Source organism: Alligator mississippiensis, chromosome 1, assembly GCF_030867095.1.
Source record: "Alligator mississippiensis isolate rAllMis1 chromosome 1, rAllMis1, whole genome shotgun sequence".
In the NCBI taxonomy this organism is placed as follows: domain Eukaryota; kingdom Metazoa; phylum Chordata; order Crocodylia; family Alligatoridae; genus Alligator; species Alligator mississippiensis.
The window spans coordinates 261,647,338-261,670,661 of NC_081824.1; the positions used below are offsets into that span (position 1 = coordinate 261,647,338).

At 43.6% G+C, this 23,324-nt stretch overlaps 1 long non-coding RNA gene across 5 annotated transcripts in view; it reads right to left on the bottom strand.

Moving 5' to 3' along the window:
* The window catches only part of LOC109280329 (uncharacterized), a 59,719-nt gene that overhangs the window by 12,164 nt on the left and 24,231 nt on the right, over positions 1 to 23,324 (bottom strand). The window contains exon 4 of one of the 5 annotated variants that reach the window (XR_009459024.1): positions 4,807 to 7,793. The exons of 3 other annotated variants lie outside the window; for them this stretch is intronic. This is a non-coding gene — a long non-coding RNA (uncharacterized LOC109280329). Of the gene's footprint in view, positions 1 to 4,806; positions 7,794 to 8,700; positions 12,719 to 23,324 lie in introns of those variants that run through there. One more of the 5 variants, XR_002086611.2, reaches the window with a different exon arrangement.

Consider the following 23,324-nt stretch of genomic DNA (forward strand, 5'->3'; position numbering starts at 1 on the left):
TTAGTGAATCATTAAAAAAAGCCATAGAAACTGAGGGTTGGAATGGACCTTAGGAGATCATCTAATCCAACCCACTGCTCAAAGCAGGAGGGTCCCTAACTAGATCATCTCAGCTGGTTTCTGCTAGCAACAGTCCCTCTTTCCTCCCAGCCTTTCATGTTTTCAGAATGGGAGCAGAAAAAGGGAGCAGACTGAGCTCATTCTGCGTGTTCCTCAGCTGGAAGGTGGGGTGGGTGGATCAGAGCTCCCCACCACTACCTTGGAGGGGAAAGAGGTGTGCTCCAGTGAACCCACCTGAGCCTCCAGAGCAGGCTGAAAAAAACCCCAAACCAAACTCCCTCCTCTCCCTTTCCCTGCTCCCATTCTGAAAAAGGTTGGGAGACAGAGCAGACAGAAATTCCTGAAGACACTATGCTTTGAAACATCTTCATGAAATGAGGGTTCAGATTGGGGGGGGAGGATAGAGCCCTTTTAAATTGTTTTGCAGCCATGCACTTCTGTTTGGTCACAGTTGTGGAGTACTTTCAGGGCCAGATTGAGCAAAAACTGTCACTTCTGTCTGCACCCTTTGGGCAACTAGTTCCAGTGCTTTATTACCTTCCAAGTGAGAAAGTTCTTCCTAACGTCTAACCTAAACTTCCCTTGTGGCAACTTGAGATCTTTGCTCCTTGTTCTGTCATCTGCTACCACTGAGAACAGTCTAGCTCCATCCTCTTTTGAACCCCCCTTCAGGTAGTGGAAGGCTACTATTAAATCCCATCTCAGTCTTCTCTTCTCCAGATTAAATAAACCCAGTACATCCTTTCTACAGGGGGAGGGGGAGTAGACACAATACTCCAGAGGTGTCTGGAGCACACAGTGCCATGTAGAGGGGAATTACCATTTCCCTCAATCTGTTGGCAGCACTCCTACTAATGCAGCCCAGTATGCTGTTAGCCTTCTTTGCAACAAGGGCAACAATATGTTGGCTCATATTCAGCTTATTGCCCACTTTTAACTCCCAGGTGTTTTTCTGCACAGCTGCTGCTTAGCCAGTCAGTCCCCAGTCCGTACTGAACTTTATGAGATCTCTTTCGGTCCAATCCTCCAATTCATTGAGGTCTCTCTGAATCCTAGCCCTACCCCGCCAGCATATCTACTACTCTTCTCAGCTTGATGTCGTTTGCAAACTTGCTGAGGGTGAACTCCATCCCAGCTTCTGGGTCACTGATGAAGATGTTGAACAAAACCAGCCCCAGGACCAACACCTGTGGCACTCCAATTGATTCTAGTTTCCAGCTAGAAGATATGCGGAGACATCTTCCATCACTGCAAAAAGGTGACTTGACTAACATGTGCTTGGTCAAAACAGTGTAGGATAATACTGAGGAAAGCTGGAAGTCATAACAGTGCAGTACACTTGCCCTAACAGTTTACAATGATGAACAAGATCAATGCAATTGTACTACTGGCTAAAAAAGCCCCAGTGCAGCCCTGCTTACAAGACTCTTCTTGAAGTTGTCCCTGCTTATGTCTCTGCTTTCCCATGCTGCTCACACTTGTCTTGATACCACTTCCATCTGCTTCTCACTGTCTCCTCTGTGCTTTCTTCCATGCTGCTGCATCTGATTGAACTGACATTCTAAGATTTATTTGCATATCCCCCAATACCTCCTCATTTAAACCATTCCTCAAAGCCAACTTCTGCATCACTGCCTATAGAAAATAAGCACATGAAAAATAAAGATCCCTTCCCCATCAGAAAGCCCCCAAATGGTTTTGCCCTCTTTTCTGCTCATAAAATATCCAGAGGATTGTGCTTTACCTTATTTGTCATACAAAATCATCTTCCAAATATCTATTTGAATTTTTTATCTCTAGAGTGATCACAAATATTTGATATTTAAGTTTGTTTCAGGTTGATAAGGCAAATAGTATTGGCTTTGTTCCCTGACAGGATGACTATGCAAGCAGTTCCAGCATTAATATTATACATGTGAATTTATTGTTAATTTTTTTGTAAATTCATACTTACATAACTTCATAAGTAATGTAAGCTTGACCACAAAAATGCCATTACTGAAATGTCCAAGGAAAATAAATGCAATGAAAAAAATCAATAACAAATCATTTAAAACTATGATGAAAGAGTTTTCTTTGAAAGTTGACAATGGATTTACAAAGTTTTCCCCTGCTTAGTGTATTCATAATTGCAGGTCAAAAATAAAAATATACATTTTCCAATTTTGATTAGCATATAGATAGATAGACAGACAGATAGATATAAAATGTCTACCTTTCTTTTCTTTAGCTGACTTTAAATTTCCAGGTAATCATTTCTAATTCTGGCCATCTGTTAGCTCTCCTGCTTACTGGACTTTTAAATCTATCAATAGTTTCATCCCACGGCCTCAATTTTTCTCCCAGCTTCTTGCAATCTCAAACAGAAATGTTCTGACTTATAGCCCATTAGAGCCATTAACACATGCACTGTGTCTCGCATACACTTATACTTTTGTTGTTAAATCCAGTCAATCCCGAGCCTCCTGGTGATGTGAAAGTAGACAGGTCTATCTTTCACCAGCTGGAAAATGCACTAAAAATAAAGCCTTGTAATATATCCAGATTCATTTTTGCCTAGTTTTCCTCCAGTTTCAAATGTCTTTGAACTCACCTCCTTGAGAAAACTTTTAATACATCCGAGCAAACAGATTGCATTGTCATTCCCAGAGTCACCACTTCTCTCTCAAGACTGTTCTACTGCTCTGCATGCACACCTCACACAGACACTAGTAGAAGCCCAACATATGCATCTGAAGTGAGAATTAGGGGTCTGATCCTAGCCTCAGTGAGAGATGAGGTATCAATTCTTCTCAGAATCAACCCCTTTAGACAATCTCAGTTCAAATGCCTCCATTAAAGGAAGGCAATTTGCAATACTTTATTTTCAAAAGCCATTTCAATGCACTGGTAAGACACAATTGCCTAATAACACCCCATGGTAAAGGCTGGCAGGAGGGAATAGAAACATTTTCTTTGTAGCTGTCTGCAGGAAAACATCTGTCTCTGCTTATTGCAGATGCCAACTCTGAGAATTTTACCAAGTATCTTAGGCACTTTTCTTAAGGCCCCCAACTGCCAGAGGCATGTCATGAAAGGATAATTTCATCTTTGATTAAAAAAGAGAACATTCCTTGCCCTTCAGTGGATTGCTGGAAAAATATAATCCAAGTGCACTCTAAAGATTTTTTTAAAAAGCAAATTTAAAAAACCTACCTATGGAGGCTTATAATTTGGGGGTCCGACTCAGGAGTTAGGTGTAATGATTAGGACTGGCAGTATAGCACTGTGTATTTTTTAAAGAGAGAGAATACACAATAATGCTCCTCTGTTGTCTCAGGGTGGGACATAGTGACAGAGGGGCTAAGGCATCTTGTTACAGCTCCAGAGCCAGTAGCTTGAACTGCATCCCTAAGAAGTGCATCCAGATGAACATGGGTACCTGGTGATTTGGGGAGGTGAGTCACAGGATGGTGTGCTTTCATCCTGCTAGGTATTTGTGAACCTTTGACCTCTTCTGACTGCTTTAGCACAAGTAAGGATATTAGGGACAGAGAGACATATGCCTGGTCAGCTGTGTAAACTGACTTCAATTCCAGTCTTTGGCCAGCTTTGTAATTGCTCATTGGATAGTTCATCTGTGTGTTTTTGTAATGGGAGACGGCATGCTAAGTATGTCACAAGCAGATGTGTGTGCAACTCAGATGCAACTACTCTTCCTGGAGCTCTGAGCTGTCATTTGAAAACTGGAGAAGGGGGAGGAAGGGTGTAGTGAATATATTGATTGAAAAGGAAGGCTGACATGCTGAATTGAAGCCTTTTATCTTTTCCATAGCTATAGATGAGTCACTGAGATTAAGGAAAACCAATAAGAAAAAACAGTGCAAGCATCCCCTCTCTAGGCACTGCAGCAATTCAGGGGAAAAAATGGCTGCTGTCTTTGCACAGTTCTTAGAAAGGCAAAGTTCTTAGAAAGGTTCAGTACATGGGAAACAGAGGCATCTGAGTCTCACAGACACATACTCCACAGCGCCTAAGTCACCCATCTTCCTGAAGCCATGCTTCTCCTCCATATCACATTTGACGAGATAATGTCATACTGTAATATATTCATGATAAGTAGCTGGTATGCATGCTTGTCTATCAATCTCCTTCCAGCTTCTTTCCTGGAACAGAAGTGTACATCACTTTTTTCCCTGTATGCTACCCTAACAGCTATTTTATACATTCTTCACTATGCATTAGACTCCTGCTTTATTTATTAGAAATCAAGGATGCATTTGCAAAATTCCTCCTATGAAACATCCTTTTTAGAGCTTCCATACTAATTAAGTTAAATGTGATAATGACACCAAAGCTAATGATAATGATGCAATACATTAGTGGTGAGGACCTACTCAGTAAAATTAATGGCACTATTGTTTTGAATGGCACTGTGTCCCACATTTTCAAATGCTGCAAATAAAAAATACATTATAACACTGTTGCTTTGCTGGACAATAAAAAGGTTTGAAATGAACTATGCTGGCTAAGATAAATGTGTCCAATCAATTACACTGCCCTAATATATACAGCTTCTTGCTGGTAGAAATACCATAGTTTCCAAAAATGGAAATAACCAAGAACTGATGTATTTTTAATCATGTGAATATACAATTGCTCATTCCAGAATATTTTTATTTGAACTGCTATGGGTATTTGAAAGTTGGTATATCTTCCCGAGAATGCTTTACGATCAATAATTCTCTCAAAACTTTGCTAGTCAGATGTCAGACCTTTTTCAAACTCATAACAAATTCCCAGGATTGACAACAAAACAAACCGAGTGAAATCACAATTTTTCATTTTCTTTTCCTTACTGAAAGTCTTTCCTTGCTATCTACACACACCCTTCTCCACTGTTCCGGTGCTCTCCTACCGAAATACATACCTCCATTGCTTCCAGTCTTTCTGACAGATAATTAGCATGATAATCACCCTTCAAGTAAGCATCTCTACTTGTAGTTAGGGGAAAAAAAGGTAGCAAGAGGCTGTTTGCCCACAATAATGTTGTTCTGAATTCCTAAATTAGTCATTTTTTATATCTACTGATTCAATGTGTGTCACTTTATATATTAAAAAAATTCTACTCTGTTTTTGAATTATTAAAAAAAACATTTAAATGTCCATTTCTCTGATTTTTTTTTAATGGAAGCATATATGCATCATGTGTGAATGAGTCAGAACCTTTTAACCTTAGTTCTCTAAAGAATGATCCTGATATTGTACTACTGAACACAACGCTGCTGATGTTCTAGCAATGCTCAGGATAACTCTATTCCTTTAATGTAAAGCAAAAATAGCAAAAATAGCCTATAAATAAGCCCACGCCCATGCCACTGCCAACAAGTGACCTCAGGGTAGCATTATGCCAACAGTTCTTATTCCTTCCCTTGATTTTTTAAAATACAGAGCCCAGATGCAACTGCTGTAAATCTGGATATTTCCATGCATTAGTTAAAGCTTAGGTGGCCCTACAGGGTTCCCCCACCACTTTCTATCTGTTATCTTCCTTCCATCCCACCTCAGAAACTCTGGCCATATCCAGAGGTGATGGAGGGACCAATAGATCTAGGGCATGCCATTTTCTCTATGCAAACTAACTTAGATCAGGAGCAAATAGTATGCATGGTCACCCTTGGTGGGGGAGGAGGGGGAGGAAGAGGGTCCACAGGCAACCTGTGCTATCCAAGGCCTGCAGATGAGGGTACTATGCTTTCCAGCATGCCTTGCTGGCTCCCCAAGGTGTCAGAGACTGTGGAATGCAGCCAAGCACCTGGCACACCACTAATTGGCTTCTGGGCACATGAAACTATGTCCGTCCCAAATCTCCCATCACCTCATTATGGACCCTCCTTTGTCCCCCACCCAGAGGCTTCCAGAAGAACTGCGGAGTGAGTGCCCTCCCTTGTTAATTGCACGTGCATCCATGTCCCAGCCTGCTCACACCCTGCCATGGCACCCCACCGCCTGCACCCAAGCACAGAGACCCAGGATCTGTGGCATGTCCTGCTTATCACCCTGTGCAACTCTTGCTAGAGGCTGTAGGACATACTGCATAGCTATCTGGATATGACCCAGCAGCTGGTTGCCATGGATTGCAGCTTCCTGCCCCCAAGCCAGAAGCTGGACATCCTGTGCAGTGCCAGCTATTGCACCCTGTGCCTGCCAAGCAACTGGGACACCAACTTCCAAGTGGCCAACAAGGAAGAAGCCACCCAGGATGTCATGGATGTTAGGGTGCTCAGGTACCACCTCCAGACTATTGGCACAGGCCCAAAGCTAGAGCTCACCAGCAGCGACTGGTGGGAGGGGATCATCCTGGACACCTGGAATGACAAACAGTGGGTCCGGGGTTTCTGCATGTGCCAGGCCACCTTTATGGACATCTTTGCCCAGCTGGCCCCCCACATCATGTACCAAGAGAAGCAGGTGGCCATTGCCATCATGAAGCTGGCCACCCCTAGCAATCTCGACTATGCAATTTGGAGTGGGCAAGTCTATGGCTGGAGAGGCCATCTGGGAGGTGTGACTAGTCACCTAAAACATCCGGGCCAAATGCTTCATCTGCCTCATCAACCTGCAGGAGGCAGTCACCACATGGGCTTCCCCAATTGTGTGGAGGCCATAGATGGCACCAAATCCCCATTCTCTGCCCACCCAAGGCACCCAGACATTCAGCAACCAGAAGGGCTTCTTCTCCATCATCCTGCAGGGCATCATCAACCACCCAGGCTGCTTCACCCACACCGTTGCCACATAGGCAGGCAGTGCCCATGGTGCCCATGTCTTCTGCAACTACACCTCCCTGAGATGATGAAAAACAGGCACTACACTCCATAAGTCTCCGGTTTTGTCAATAGCACTGTCTTCATCCCTCCCTTCAACATTGGGAACTTGGCTTACCCTCTCCTGCCCTGGCTCATGAAGCCCTACAGGGGCTGTTGAAAGAGGCACTTTAACTATTGCCTGAGCAGGTGCTGCATGACTGAGTAAGCACAGCACAGGGAGTCTGGGAAGAGGGACCCACTTCCCCCCTGCCACCCAAGTTGGGAGCACCAACCTCACATACCAGCAGAGTCCAGAGCTACAGATCCCTGACAACTGGATGAGTAGCACTCATCTGGGGAGCAGATGAGTGTTACTTGGATAAACAGGGCTAAAGGGCTTCATGTCCAGAGTCCTCAGAAACTACAGCCAGCAACAGATCTTGTGCCCTGTGACTCCTAGGCACCTAGCTGGCCCATCATACCAGAGATTTCCTGCACTTCCTCCTGTGGTGCAGTCCCTGCCAGCAACTCTTCCCCTTCCCCAGTGGTGCTGTACATGTGTACAGCGGTGAGGGCCCTGTATGTGGTGAGGAAGAAAGACAGCTCCTCATAAAAGGGCATGTTCGGCCCCTTGCCCCCGGACTTTTCATTGGCACCATGACCACACTTGTACTGAATCTTCATCCACTTCATCATGGCCCAGCACTGCATCCAGACCCAGCTGTGACCATGTGCTTGCATCTGTTGGGCAACACACTTGAACATGTCCCTGTTGCAGTGCACTTTGTGGACCTGGTCCTGGGTCTCCTGCTCACCCCAGACAGCAAGAGGATCCCTCATCTCCCTGTGGCTCCAGCTGCATGACTGAGGTTGGGTATTGGAGGAGGCCAGTCTTCCTCCTGGTACCTGTAGGGTCTCAGCATTCTCAGGTTCATCAGGGTCTGGCTGCAAGGAGATGAATGGATGGGTGGAACATTGGGTATGCATAGGTATGGGGCTCACCATGTGGCTCTTCCTCTCACTCCTGCTGGGTGCGGACCCTACTGAAGAGTGACTGGGACTCCACTGTCCAGTCCACTCCCACAACCTCAGATTTTCCAGGGGTTTCCAGTAGATGCCCCCCCATGATGCTGGCATTGCCCCACACCCCAGCTTGGAAATTTCCAATGATCTCCACCTGCAACACTGAGGCAGCTGACCATGCCCCTCCTGCTTCTGAAGTTTCCAGGCCTGCTTACCACCCCAGCTTGGATGCTCAGTACTTGCCCCCTGTCCTAGTACTCCAGAGTGCACATGTCCCAGGTCCCAGCCAGCAGTGGCTGAATCGCAGAGATTACACCTCTGTGCAGGCACAGTCCTGATTTTCTGCCCCTCTGAAACCCTGACCCACCAAAGGCAAACTGCCCATATCAGCTCCTGCTTGGAAGGTTTGGGTATCTATACTGGGTGCTGAGTGGCAGGGTGCCTGGCTCTGGCCTCCAAAATGTGTTGTGCGGGTGCCAGGGTCATGGTCTATTGGGCTGTGCCCAAGCACATGAGCATGGGGATCCCAGGCTGGGTGTTCAGTTGCCAAAGCTGGGATCCAAGGGTCTGTTCCTGAGCGTGGGTGTTCTCCTGAGCTTAGTGTTGGGGTTTTTGTGTTCACCATGAGATGCTTCTTAACAGGGGGTTGGTAGTATAGGAGAACAGCCCAAGGTCCTGAGACTTGTGCAGAGGACACAGATCTTTCCTCCATTGCCTGCCTGTAGGTGTCAAGTGGCTGGGGGCTGGAGTTCAGGTTGGGATTCAGGTTGAGGCTGGGGAAAGGGGCTGTGTTTACTTGGCACTGAGACAGCTGGATGCTTGGTCAGAACAGCTGAATAGCAAGCACAGGCTGAGTGCTAGTACAGCTCCCTGTGAGGGTGGTAGGGACACCACAAAGCAGGTTGAGGTGCCAGAGGACAGTGATCTAATTAAGGGAAGAGGGGAACAGTACAGAAGTTTGATATATTAAGCTAACCTGATTCAATCTCAATTGAGAGTACCTTACATGAGGTCTATCTTAGATCAGTCTAAAAATGGTACAAGCAACCTATGTGCACTGAACTTCAGTATGGTTAAGGGTTTAGAATGATCTATGTTCACTATGCAAGTTCAAGATATGAACAAATATGACCTGTGCATGTTAGCAATCCAATTTATTACCAGGAGTGCTTTATGGCCCACTCTGGGACATATACCTAATATTAGCTACATGTACAGACCCATTAAAATCAACAAGACTATTCTATATGCACAAAGTAAGCACAACAATACTTATTTGCAGGATTTTGGCCTGTTTCTAGTGCCATTTCATGACTGCTGAGCTTCTCTGATTTGGCATATTTAGAAAACATCTGTTGCAGTTAACAGAGTCCATGCTTTTTTTTTTTTTTTTTTTAAATGTTCTCACTCAAAGACGTGACAATGTCGTGTGTTAATGGAACCAATATGTTGTACATATTCAGAATCTAATAGATTCCATCTCAAAATGATATATGCATGTGAAACTGAACCAATACATTTTTTTAAACCAATAAGATACATGGATGCTGTTTATAGCCTTGTAAATTACAAACTTTTACTGTCTTATATTTTACAGTTAATGATTATAAAATATAAAGTTGTATATTATTGCTGTGTAATAACACAAGCATTAGAGATACACTTCTGAAAAAGGGAGTGCATATTGAAAGCCACACTATTTAAGGAAGCTTGATAATGTAATTTTAAATTGTACAGCTGACTGTATAATAAAACTATAAAATCAGATATGAACCAATGTTTGCTAATAAGAGGAAAGTGAAAACTGCATTAAATTCCTTGGCTTTGAGAAACGAGCAAGGAAAAGAGAGGACACATAGAGGACATTTAATTAAGAATCAAGACTGTTCAAGTCAAGCTGGGGCATCTGGTCACCCTACATTAAACTGAATGCTATTGCTCGTAATAAAGTACATAAAAATGACATAAAAATAACTTAAAGGTAGTGACAGGCTGACAAGAGCAAAGAAATCCCGAGTTAAGGTTCTCACTCTATCCTTTAAATCACCCTCCTGCGGCCTAATATTGCTGCATACACGTTCTATAAGAGTGAACATTTCTCTCTAATGGTCAAGATGAAAGCTGGGATCCAGGAGGCCAGAAAAGGTTCATAACCTATGCAATTGCACAGGGAATAAACAAGGTTGCAGAGCACTTTTTTAAAGCAACTCAAACACTATGGCACTTCCCAACAGTTCGCTTTGTTTAGTTATTTTTTTTTTTTAAGTTTCCTTACTTAACAGTGTTTCAGACTCTTGGGTGCCACATACCAGAGCTTCTTACAGATTACTGCTGCCATCATGTTTCATTAGCAATAAGCAATGCCATAGGCAGAGCTGCAGGAAGCAGAACTTGATTAATCATGCTGAGAGGCCAGGTGTTGAGACGCTGCCATTTTGTGGCTCAGATTTCTTTCCTCAGCACTAGCTATCACAGTGCAAGTGGGATCCCTCCTGCAATCCAACTCCACTTTCCCCAGTTCCACTCAGCATAGTACACATGGAGTAAAAAAAAAAATAAATTAATAAATAAAAAGTGTAATTTAAATCTGTTTTATGATTGTGTGTGATGGTGGGTGCTAATTTCACAATGGACTCCACTTGGGTGCACCTGTGCACCTGCTTGAAGTTGCTTGCAGGATCAGGACATCATTTACTAGCTGCACCACCCTCCAATCCATATGAACCCCACTGCTGCCCACCCCAAACATTCAGAAGTCACAAGACAGCTCCCACATACTACCCAAATGCATTTCTTTTCAGGAGTACATTTGAGTTCTTCTTCCTTTACGTTTTGATTCCTGTGTCTTTACCTTGCATGTGCACCATATTTGAAAGCCTTACTCTGATAATCATAATGAGTTCCCTCCAAGAATTTGGGTTAACCTTCAATCCTCAAGGGAGCTTCCAAACCCCAGCATGCTCACAAAACAACTCTGTTGCAGACATCTTAGGATCCTAGCAGCTGTAAGCCGCTTAGACACACATCAGCTTCCTCATGGTAATGCTAGCCCCATTGTGCTTTCTTAACTGACTTGACCTTATTGATTAAATACCACATCATAAAATCATAGATTGAGCCAGACCACCAATACATATTTTTTTTAAATCATTATTGATATCAAAGGGTCAAGGGACTTCTTATAAGATCTGTTTAAAATACAAAGCAACTCCCAAGCAAAACAGAAAAAAACCCCAAATTAAGACTGAAATTAGGCACCGTGATTTCAAGGGAGGCAAAAAAACAAGAACCCAACAAAACTTAAGTGAATATTAAAATTGAAGACAAAAACTGGAGCAATCAAAAAAGCCTGCATTAACATTATGATTTTAAATAGCTTGGACCCAAAGCCAGGAAGCATTATCACCACCTAAACAACCTTCACTCTGGGTGCATCTCAGTGAGATGCCTAATTAGTAGGGTTGTGTAAAACACTATCAAAACACCAGTTTCATCAAAACTATTTCGCTGTTTCAATGTTTCGCCTATAGGCCATAACAGGGAATCATGAAAATGCCTGCTTTGTCATTTCTTGCCTGATTCAGATGAAAATTGCTTCAGGGAAGACAAATTAGAAAGAATCCAGCAGTGGTGCCCCAAACTGGACACAGTACTTTAAGTGAGGCCTCACCAGTACTGAGTAGAGAGGCTGAGTCACTGCCTGTGGTTTGCATATGACGCTACTATTAATCCAACACAAGATGCCATTGACTCTTTGCAAGAAGAGCACACTGTTGACTCATTTTTAGTTTATGGCTCAATATGACCCTTCTTCCTTTTCTGCAATACTTCAGACTGGTCAGTTGTTACCCCATTGCTATTTTTTTCATTTGATTGCTCTGTCCTAAATCCTATTCTTTGCATCTTTCTTTACTGAATTTATTCCGATTGATTTCAAACCATTGCTCCAAATTAACAAGGTAATTTTGAATTCTAATCCTGGTCTGTAAAGTGTTTGCTATCCCAGCCAGTTTGGTGACTTCTGCAAATGTACTAAGTATTCAGTCATTTGCTTTCCTCAAGACATTGAACTGTACCAGACCCACTACAGATGCCAACTGACCAAGTTGGCTTCTCCCTGGCTACTCAGCAGGCCAAATGCTGCCCCCAATAATTGAACACTTGTAGAACTTCCAGTGTCTTGTGTGGTTGCATTAAGGTAACTCTGGAGAAATTTGATGCAAGCCCCAAGTCTTCCAGAGCCATCTTACATTGTCAGGGCTATACAGGCTCTGCAGCACTGATGGAAATAAAAAAGTAACTTAAAACTTCTTTCTGTGACTGAAGTCAGCAAATATGATGACTTGGGATGCACAAAAGCAGCAGATCTGTTGAGTAAGAACATTTTTACATAGCAGAATTAGAATGCTGTGAGTAAAGTCACTATCTGTCAGCTGTGAGAGCATCCCTTTAATATTAATTATATAGATTTCAAAGTTGCTCTTCTTTACATTTCCTTTGTTGTGACAAGATAGCAAGAGAGGGCCAATAACTTCCTATAAATATAAAACTTCTTCTTAAATTCCAAGGGATTCCAGTCCAAACAGAGGGATTGATTTAATGGTTTGTCAAAGCGTATTCAACCACATCACAGCCCATCTTTGAAACCTCCCAGCTTGGAATTTTGCTGAGTAATATTATAGAACCAAATACAAGAATATGTAAATTTGTGATCTTATCCAAGGAATTGTTCATGTGAAATACCACTGTGATAGAGGACTGCTGTAATTTTCCATGCCTTTCACCAGTGTGTCGACTCCATGTGGATTTGGCTCCATGTGCATTTGGCTCATCTGGCTTCGCCATTGCTTTAAGGGAAAAACAAGCTTGTTAATGTACTTGGCCATCCCAGGGGGCACTCTTGCCTGCCACATCTTTGCTAGAAAATGTATTTTTGATGGGGAGGAAGATGGATTATCCCATCCCTCCTGGTACCTTCCTTCAGTCAGTCCGTTTGTCCTTCCTGCTCAGGGCTCCGTCTCCCTTACACCCTGCCTAACACCAACCAAAGATGTTGTTGCTTGGGCCACACAAGAGACCATGCTGTAGTCATCTGGGTCTCAGACCTTTAAATTTTACTGCGGCTGAACCAAGACATTATTTGACTCACTTGATCACAGCTGCACCTTGCTTTACACATCTTGTGGGTCAACAATTGTCGTGTTCCCTGGCATTCCACTCTTTACTTGAGTTTTATACTTGTCATGAATCAGTAGTTTCCTAGTATCTGCTCCCTCTGATTCTGGGGAGATCCAGTCTGTACTGTGAATCTGTTTCCCACAGAGTCTCTTCAGGTAGATTATGAACAGATACCTGATGTGGCTCCAGCCTGCCTATGGTATCTAAAGTGACTGGTACCACAGCCTGGTAGATCCTAACAGTTGGATCTGGATGTGGGCCTTTTTGGTGGCCAGCGAGACTTGGCAGTGGCAGCAGCAAATCCAAATCAGAGGACAAGGAAACTGTCACACCTGTCAACAGCTCCAGGCTGGAGAATGTAGAAATGGCTCCAGCCCCTGTTGCATGACCCAGGCCAGATCCAGAGTTGCCATTGCTGTGTGTTCTCTGCTGTGGCTAGAGGTCCAGCAAGGCATCCATGGCAATGGCCTGCAGCTGTGCTGACCAGTGAAGTAGCCAGAAGGTGACCAGGGCTCTCCTATCACCAGTTGCCATTCTGCAGTGGGCCACTCTCCTGTACCATGCCAATTGTCCAGTGGGCTAGATCCAGCCCATGAAGCTGCTCTACTTGGATAGCAGCCATGTTTGATACTTCTGGCCTAGAACATAAACAAAAGTTTGCAGGATTGGGATGTGACACATCATGGGGAATCCATGAGCTTTACACTCAGTATTGAACCTATCTGTGCATATTTCACCAAATGTGAAAATGTTCTCTCTCAGTATGAGTATTGGATACATTTGAGGGTAGGATTAGGATTCAGAAGGCATGTCTACATGTGTATTTGCATGCACCTAAATGTAATGTGCCTTTGCTTAAGGCACATTAAGGTGATTTAGGCGCACATTTACACATGGATATACTAATGCACATTAAGGTGCATTAAATTTAGGTGTCAATACTGAGTGTAAAGCTCAAGGATTCCTCATGATCTGGTCACATCCCAATCCTGAAAACTTTTGTTCATGTTCTAGGCCAGAAGTATCAAACAGCCAAGTTGCATTAGCACATGTGCAGATGCACTAATGCACATTAACGCAGTTTGTGTCCATTGATGCACACTGCATTAATGTGCATTAGCAAGTCTACATGTGCACTAATGCGACTTAGCTATTCATGCCTAAATTTGATATCTGCTTTATGCGGGTATCACATTCAGGATCACATAGCCTTAATTTGCTATTTTTAAGGTGCATTAAGGGCATACCCTTAATGCACCTTAAAATGCCAATTTTAGGCTAAGCCCACTTATAAGAGGCATGTGTAGATGCACCCAGAGAGACCTAAACATATTGGAGGATTGGACCAAAACAAATCTCATGAGATCAATAAGGACAAGTACATAGTCTTGCACTTAGGACCCAACAATCCCATACACCCATGCAGACTGGGGACTGACTGACTAGACAGCAGCTCTGCATAAAAGTACCTGGGGGTTATAGTGGACAATAAACTGAATATGAGGCAACAATATGCCCTCATTGCCAAAGCTAACAGCATTGCTGGGCTGTATTGGTAGGAACATTGCCAATAGAACAAGGGAAGTGATTATTCCCCTCTATTCAGCACTAGTGAGGCCACATCTGGAGTACTGTGTCTAGTTTTGGGTCCCCTCCTACAGAAAGGATGCGGACAAATTGGAGAGAGTCCAGCAGAGGACAACAAAAACAGTTGGGGGGGTGGGGCATGTGACTTCTGAGGAGAGGCTGACAGACCTGGGCTTATTTAGTCTAGAGAAGAGAGAAGACTGAGGCAGGATTTAAGAGCAACCTTCAACTACCTGAAGCGGAGTTCAAAAGAGAATGGAGCTAGACTGTTCTCAGAGGTGGCAGATGACAGAACAAAGAGCAATGGTCTCAAGTTGCAGCAAGGGAAGTTTGTTAGATATTAGGAAAAAACTCTCACTAGGAGGGTAGTAAAACACTGGAGCAGGTTACCCAGCTAGGTTGTAGAATCTCCATCCCTGGAAATTTTTAAGACCTAGCCAGACAAAGCCTTGGTTGGACTGATATAGTTGGGGATGGTCCTGCTTTGAGCAGGTCGTTGGACTAGATGACATCCTGAGGTCCCTTCCAACCCTAATTTTCTATGATTGTATTTTTCTATGATTCTGTTCCTGATTAATTTGCTAAATTTTTGGAAATTTCTTTTTTGCCACTGAAAAAAAATCTAACTCCACAAACTTGAACATTTTCCTTACAAACAAATACCAGTCTGAGCAACTGAATTACACAATGATAATCCAGAAACTAAGAACTGCAAAAAGTACATTTAAGGCCAGATTCTATTCTACCCACTAGGTACCCTGCTCAAGTTACTAAAAAACTGTTAATACAGAAGGTGAGTCTGTCCATCTTCTCACTGTTTCTTTGTGAACGAGCCTTCAGGGTCAGATGATGGTGTGTTACAGAAGTAGATACAACATGCATTTTCAGGGTCTTGAACAGCATGGAATAGAATTACACTTAAATCCTACTAAGCACCTAATAAGTAGAATAAAATCTGGTCTTAAGAAAATAACCAACACTCTATTTTTTTCTTCATTGGGTTGTGGGGGGCAGATATCAAAGACTAGAAGGGTTTGATCATACTGCACTGGATGGAGCATCACTGATAAAATTCATTCCACCTACTTGCTCCCAAGCTGTGCACACCAAATACAAAAAAATTTATCACATAGCCTTTTATTCTCATCTGCCAAGTACTATGCTGAGGCTCAGTCATACTCAAGAAAGTGGAGCTGAGCTCACTCAACCCCACTTTGATAGTGAATACATGACTCCCTTTTTTTTTTTTTTTTTAAAAATATGTGACATGCACTGAGTGGGAGAAGAAATGGATACAGCATGTTTTCAGGGCAATGTTTCTTACCAGCACTGCTCAAAGCACTTATGTGAAAACAAACTTGCATTTGCATTAAAGTATAAGAATTTCATCAAAATAGTTCTGCATCCAAAAAAATAACTCCAGCCAGTCCTACTTTAATATACTGAAGAAAGAAGTAAAACACAGCTGTATGCATTTCATAGGAACAAATAAGCAAGGAGTCTAACTGTGTTAAGTTGTTCAAAATTAGAACACGTTCCATTTAGATAGTAACTTATTCCAGCTATTTGAAGCAGCAAATTGGAAAGACTTACTACCTCATTCTCTCTCCCTCTTCACCTTTGGTATTTCACATCTATATTGGCCTCATGATCTTAAAGCATAAGTGCAATATGACATAGGTGTTATCCTATCAGTCAATCCCACCGCTCTGCTACTATTCCACTTACGTAGTAAAGAGGAATGACAAGCGTGGTTTGTAACTAGGGCCCACCAATTCAACGGACTGAAGTTAATACAACAATCAGTCTACTAAGGGATAGGCAGGTGAGGCAATACTTCCTCAGAGCCTCTATGTGCCTAATCCTTTTCCCACTGACTTCAAAACTAGAAAACTCCAAATGTCGTCAACAAATGGCACCAGGAAAAACAAACAACTCCTCCACCTTCATCTTGGGCCAAAATTTATATCCGAACACCATCCCAACTGAAAAGTCAACCTCTAAACTTCTCCCCAGTCCTTTGAGCTCTGATTCAGCAAAAACCTATCATTTTAACTACAGAAAAAAAATCTGGTAATATTTACCCTTATTTTTCTCATCTTTATTAAGTTAAATAAGAAAAATGAAGAAAAAAAAACTCTAGAATTTCATATTCCAATAATCATGGAATAACAGGGTTGGGAAGGACCTTCAAGGTCATGTAGTCCAACTCCCACAAATGCAGTCCATCTAGTCCATCTCCCACTAGTCCAAAACCAACACTGACCCGCTTTACTATGAACATTTAAAAACGGACAGTTGAGAATTCATGAAGCAAACAGAGCTCTCAGCTGGGATACAGTGGTGTAACCAGTTTCTACACCTATTACTGTGTCCCAACCACTTTGCATATGCTGCATATTAGGCCAAGAACAGTTGGGATGTATTATATGTAAGAGGCTTTTCTAACTTATACTGGCACTGGGGCATCCTGAGAATTAAGTCCTTATAATCAAGTCACTGACTATCCCCCAGCTATTCATCTTTCTGTACTAAGTGGGTCCCAGGTCCAATATATTTAAAGTCATGTTTTCAAGTAATATGGAAGCTGCAGCAACCTACATGGAATTAGAAGTGAGGAGCACAAGTTAAAAGTAAGGTATAATATGGAGTTGGTTTTAAGAGGCCAGTACATGAAAGAGCAGCTTTCATAGCTTCCTCTTGGACTTCTTTATTGGAGCATACTTTTATAAACTCTTACTCATGGACTCTGTAGTCAGTGATCAATAAAAATCTGAACTGAAGGAATCCCAAGATGTTAAGACTACACCAGTACTGTATTCAGATAAAAGATAGCAGCAGCAGTACATGCCTATATCTCATCATCTATGCACCTATACTGCCAGGATCAAAGAAGAAGTGTAGGAATAAGGATATAATCAAAGTCAGTCACATGTTAGCTGACCTCAGAATACAGCTTTGCAATACCCAGTCCCTCATTGTAGAACACTTCCAAATTAATTCACTCAGTAAATAAATGACTTGTTCACAGCAAGACAAAGGCTTCACCTTCAAAAATGTCTGAATGTAAATCATGAGAATACCTTTGCAAGTAAAACATGCCAGGACCCATCAGATCAAAGGTCAGCAGTAAATATCCCCTGCATGCCTATACACACAGCATGTAAAACCTTTATCCAGAATTGCAAATCACTACAGAAGTCATTTGTCACTGTTAATAATGCTACAATTGTAAAATGAAGATAATGAAGGCAAATTACCCTAAAGGTAATAAAATATTTGTAAACTAAACTTGTTCTTTTTGGCCATAAAAAAGGCATTGAAATAATTTAACTGCAGAGAATAAACTTGAAATGGGTCTGTAATTACTTAGATTTTCAGCATCTTCTCCTTTATGAAGAGAACTAACTGCCGATGACTCTCACATCTCCAGTACCTTACACTGCAAAATGAAAGATTAAAAATATGCACCAGATGTACAGAAAAGGGGCCTGCAGCAACATTTCAGAAGTACCGCATACATTTCTCCCAATCACTCTTTCTTATTAACATCATGCCAAATCCTGCATCTCATTAACTAGAGTCAGCCTCTATACAGGTGAAATTTCACCTTCAGAACTAAGATGATATAGGAATATTAATATTACCCTTGGATTCCAAAATCTTCCTCATCACTATCATGAGTTACATGGAAGAAATTTTGGCAACTCCTTCAAATTAATAGAGCAGTGATATGCATATTAAAAATACCTGCCATTCTTTTCTCTTTTTTTAATCCCTAATGACCTGCCCTCCAGTAATGTTCTCAGAATGATCAGGATGGAAAGGAGGAGGCTATCACTTTTGCAGCAATTTCTTAAGTTTCCTTGAATTTTGTATTGAACAGACTTCTAATGATTTTCTGGAACATTTCAAGTTAAACAAGTACACGGCTGTCAGCTGAAAAGTATGCCAGTCCCAGAGGAAAAACTGCAAGAACTACAGAGAGCCAGGGAAGCTTGACTCATCTCATGATTTCTGATTTAATCTTTATTTAAAATAAGAATGGGGTAAGTGTTCCACAGTGGAACCCAGCCTTAAATGGGAACTGTTCTTAAAACGGCCAGTTAACGCTACAAATTTTGCCACAGGGTTTTCATTAATGGTCAGTTCCTGGCCACGCTAAAATCAAGGAGATCAGGATGTCACCCCAAGCAGATCTCCTCAAGACCCACAGAATTCTCTGCATTTGCTGTGAAGTGGATTGAACCATTCCATAGGACAAGGACTCACCATCTTTGTCTTCAGGGGCTTGGTAGTCATGAGTTGAGTAATCCCAAGGAAACTGGAGCAAGTCAAAGTCATGAGACTTTGAGAACAGAATCTATCATAAAGGTTTGCCAGAAGTCATGCCAAAGGTTTCCCATAACTCCCCTTTCAACAGCACTGTACCTAGACTCCTGGCACCCTGGATGAACTTTTAGTATCAGGCCCCCCTTTGCCAGAGATAATGATAATAGCAATAATTATTTTCACCATTTTCAGGCCCCCTTTCTGTCCAGGCCCTGGGCAGCTGCCTAGCTCATCCATGCCTCTGTCTAGCCCAGCCTTTAAATGCTTCTTCTAGCATTTATTTCTGAAAAGACATTTCCACAGTGATTAGCAGTATACTATTGGTACTCCCTCCATTGTGAAGAAAAACCAGAATGCAAGCCACTGATAACCTCCAGGAGACTTCGTGAAGCCCAAGGGCTTGTCATGTTCTTAGAAGAAAAACAGTGTAAGAGGAGCTGTAAATTACCAGGCTGAATTATTAAGGTCTTTATTAAGTTAGACAACAAATGTGCTGATCAGAAAAGGCCACTTGTTCTCCAGTTCCAGCTGTGCAAAAACATCAGATGTCCCAAGTCAAGTACCTTTAGCTTGCATACTCTCCTTACTGAGCATCAGGCTTTACAGCATGTTTCTCTCTCCATAGCAATAATTGTTTAATTTATAGCACAGACTGCAAAGAAAAAGGATGGGCCATGGAATAGAACACAAGTGTGAGATACAAGAGTTCTAAAGTCAGTTCCCTACTCTACCTCAGCCATCTTGTGTGACCCTGTCAAGTCTTCCAGCCCATCTACACTGCACTTATAGATCAAGTGAAGCTAGCTTCAAAACAGTCAGCCCCCCCTGTCCTGTTCACTGATCACTCAGGAGACAAGGATTCTGGCAGAGATCTGCTTAATTCTGTATCTGCATTCTATTCTGACTGTTCAGCAGTGACTAGCATGGGCCTCAGGGTGAGCTTTTTGCTCTTGCAGGATCCTGCTCAACTTCACATTCCCCTTCACAACAGTGGTGTGGACATAATCTCTCTCTCTCTCTGTCAGCTCCCCAATTATAAAATAAGAATACTACCACTTCTTCACAGTACTGTAAAGATCAATACAATTAAATACTATGAAGCAGATCTTATGGGTGTGATGGCACTAAAGTATCTAAAGAGCACTGAGCTCTGCAGGCCCAGCAAGTCAGCTGTGAACTTCCAATTTTAAGAGCAGAGCCAGAGTTGGCTTTAAGGAAAATGTCACCCTAGGCAAACTTGTATTTTGGCCCCTACAAGCTCCCCCCTCCCGCCTCCAAGTCAGTGACACTACTGCAGGAAGGCAGGGACATAGGGTGCAATCCAGCAGGGAAGCAAAGCTGCATGATGAGCCAGGCAGGTGGGTGAGCACTGGACAGACACTGCTGCTGCTACACGCACTCCCAGCCTGGCTCCTTTTGAACAGTGGTTGGGCTGGGCTGGACAGGACACCGCTCTTTCTGCCTGTGATGGGGATTGGCTTGGTGGAGGAAGAGCACTCCTGTGAGCATGGGCTGCTCACACATGTGCGTGCATTCATGTGTGCATGTGCTATGCCTCTGACCAGTGTCCTGGGCATTGGCCCATGTTGTCCGCCCCTAAAGCTGGCTATGATCATAGTTTAACTATGCACAAAGCAAGCATGGCACCCCAATTAAATGTGAACATTAATTTAGCCAAACTGCTCACCAAAACAGCAATGTGTAACACCTCTATAAGAAGTAACTGCACCAGACTACTCTGGAAGACTGAGTTTTTCGCCTAAAACCAATTTTAAACAAATTCAATAGAGTAAAAACTAAATGTGTGTGCTCTGTAGCCAACCAAATTATGATTATAAATTTGCCTCAAACAAATCTCACACCCAGGACCATTCTCACAAGCAAAAACTATATACTTGGGAAAGGAATTTGACTGCATATTCAGTAAGAGAAAGCCAAAAGCATGCACAGTACCATGATCCACAATTATTCAAGGCCAAATAGTAGACAGATATAATTAGACAGTCACAAACATTAGAGAGTCCAGTTAGTTCTCATGCAAAATCTGAGCTCCATTAAATTACTCAAAATTGTCAGAACCCATTAATTGAATGGGTATGGCACAGTGGAATTTCCCGCCACAGTGGAAAAACCCCGGTGCAGTAAGAAGTTCCCGCCATTTTAATGGTCGTGTTAGCCAACCACGAGCGCCACCCATTGGCTGGTTACAAATTATTCCCACTTGGCAACTAGCAATTGGCTTGCTATCCATATAAAAGTAAAAGCAGTTTCCGCCCAAGTTGGAGAACTCCGCATACACCTCGGAGTAAACTTGGTGGACTGAGCACCCTCCAACGACTCCCCGTCACCGACCCTCCCTGACGTACCCCCGACCCCGGTACCACAGTAAGCCGATTACGAAAACTTCGTCTCGTTTCTCTCGCATTTAAGAGAGTCTTTGCTACGTTTGTAACTGCAGCTAAGCCAGTCAACTCTGCCTGTGCCTATACATCAGTGGCGTAAGTAAACAATCTATTTGTTACCAATACACATCCGTGCCTCATTCCACTCCACTCAAAGTACCCACCTGATGTTCCGGGCTCCCAGCCAGGGCCCGGCAGCCGGTCAGCCACCACATGGCGTCACAAACAGGATTTGTGGAAGATGCGATGGAGTTGGAACTAGTTATACACTGCCCATGGCACAGTGGGGAGCGCCTGACGTCCGACTCGGATGAGCTATGGGCGCACATTGCTTATCATCAGGCAGGCAGGAGGAGTTCAAATTTGATCACCAGTTACTTCTCCCTCAGAGGAGAAGAGGGAGTTGGAAAGGAGTGGGCCACCCAACTGGGCCCAAGCTCTTTCGGGTGTGTTATGAGCAGAAAAGTGGTCATGTACAGACCACGGGACAAGCTAGAAACACTGTCCCTGGCGTGGGTAAAAGCGAAGGGCGCAGAGAACCCGACCCCCGCCCAAGAGTTTGCCCGCCGCATTCGACACGTACAAGAGGGCAGGGAAGGGATACCCCCCCAACAAGTTCAACTGTCCGGCCCTGACACCCCAGTCGCACAGCCATGAACTGCTTGCCCAGCTTTGTAAAAGCTTAGAAGCGGAGGGCCACACCACAACTGAGTGGGTAGACTCCGAATGGAACGAAGGGAAAATGATTGGTGTACTGTTCTGCACAGTTTCGCTCCTACTACGTGAAAATGCGAACTTAGAAACCCAGCTGGCCACAGTCAGGAAAGCTGCTGTGGAAGTGGCAGCACGGCACAGCCCCGAGCCACCCACCAGAAAATGGCACCGAGGAAGAGGGGAAGTGCTCAGAAGGCCTGGAAAAGAAGGGGGAAGAAGGCAGGACCACGAAAGGCCGGACAGGAATGCAGCAAATAGTCCCACCCCCTGGGGCAGTACCACCCCCAACGGGCCCGCCCCCTTATTGCAGGGAGGAACGACAGGGCAAAACTGCAGACTCAACCCGCTCTACAGACACGCCGGACCTCTCCTCATCTATAGCCATCTACCGCAGGAAGCAAACCCCGCTACCTACCAGGACATCAGAGGAAAGGGCCATGTTCGGGTTCCTCCTAAACCACTCCACACCTACCAAGCAACAGCTACGCGTCCTAAGAGATGCAGGACAACGACAACTGGCACATAAACTAGGCTTCCAATATAATAAGAAACCTCGACCGATCCCGCCAACCGGTCCGGGCCCCAGAGGCACCCACGGCTGGTGACGCACTCCGGATAACACTGCAAACTGCCCCAACGAGCAACTACTCGAAGGGGGCATCTATGAACTATTCTGACCCCTATGACATTACACCCGTTGATGTACAAAAGACAATTTTATTGTTTTTAGTTTTCTTTGCTTTTAGCAGGCCCAGAACCTGAGACACGCAGCGACAAGGGACCCGGCCCAGAGAGAAAGCGCCACCGCAGACACAGGAGCCCGACATGTGACGTCACCATGACACTTGGCAACACCTTCATACTCGGACTTGTCGTGACTAACCTAATCCCGTTAGCTTTTCCGCTAGATGTAGGAGACCCCTCACACCCTAACACTGTTTTAACTCTCGTCATACTGGGCCGACGCTATAGGTGACCACACAAGTCGGAACGGCCTTACTTGCTTACACCCTCCCTTCTCTGCCACTGATCCGATTCTAACCCCTTACTTTACCCCCTTAAACGTCACCGCCTGGTTCAAAACTAGATCCAGAGAGCCATGCACCTCTATCAATATAACTACACCCTTGCAACAAGGAGGTTCATACATCCTCAAATACGGTTGGCCGGAGAAGTTCACCTTCTCTCACCTTAATACAACTGAAGGGAACTGCACGGGAGGTCAAAGCCCTTACCCATG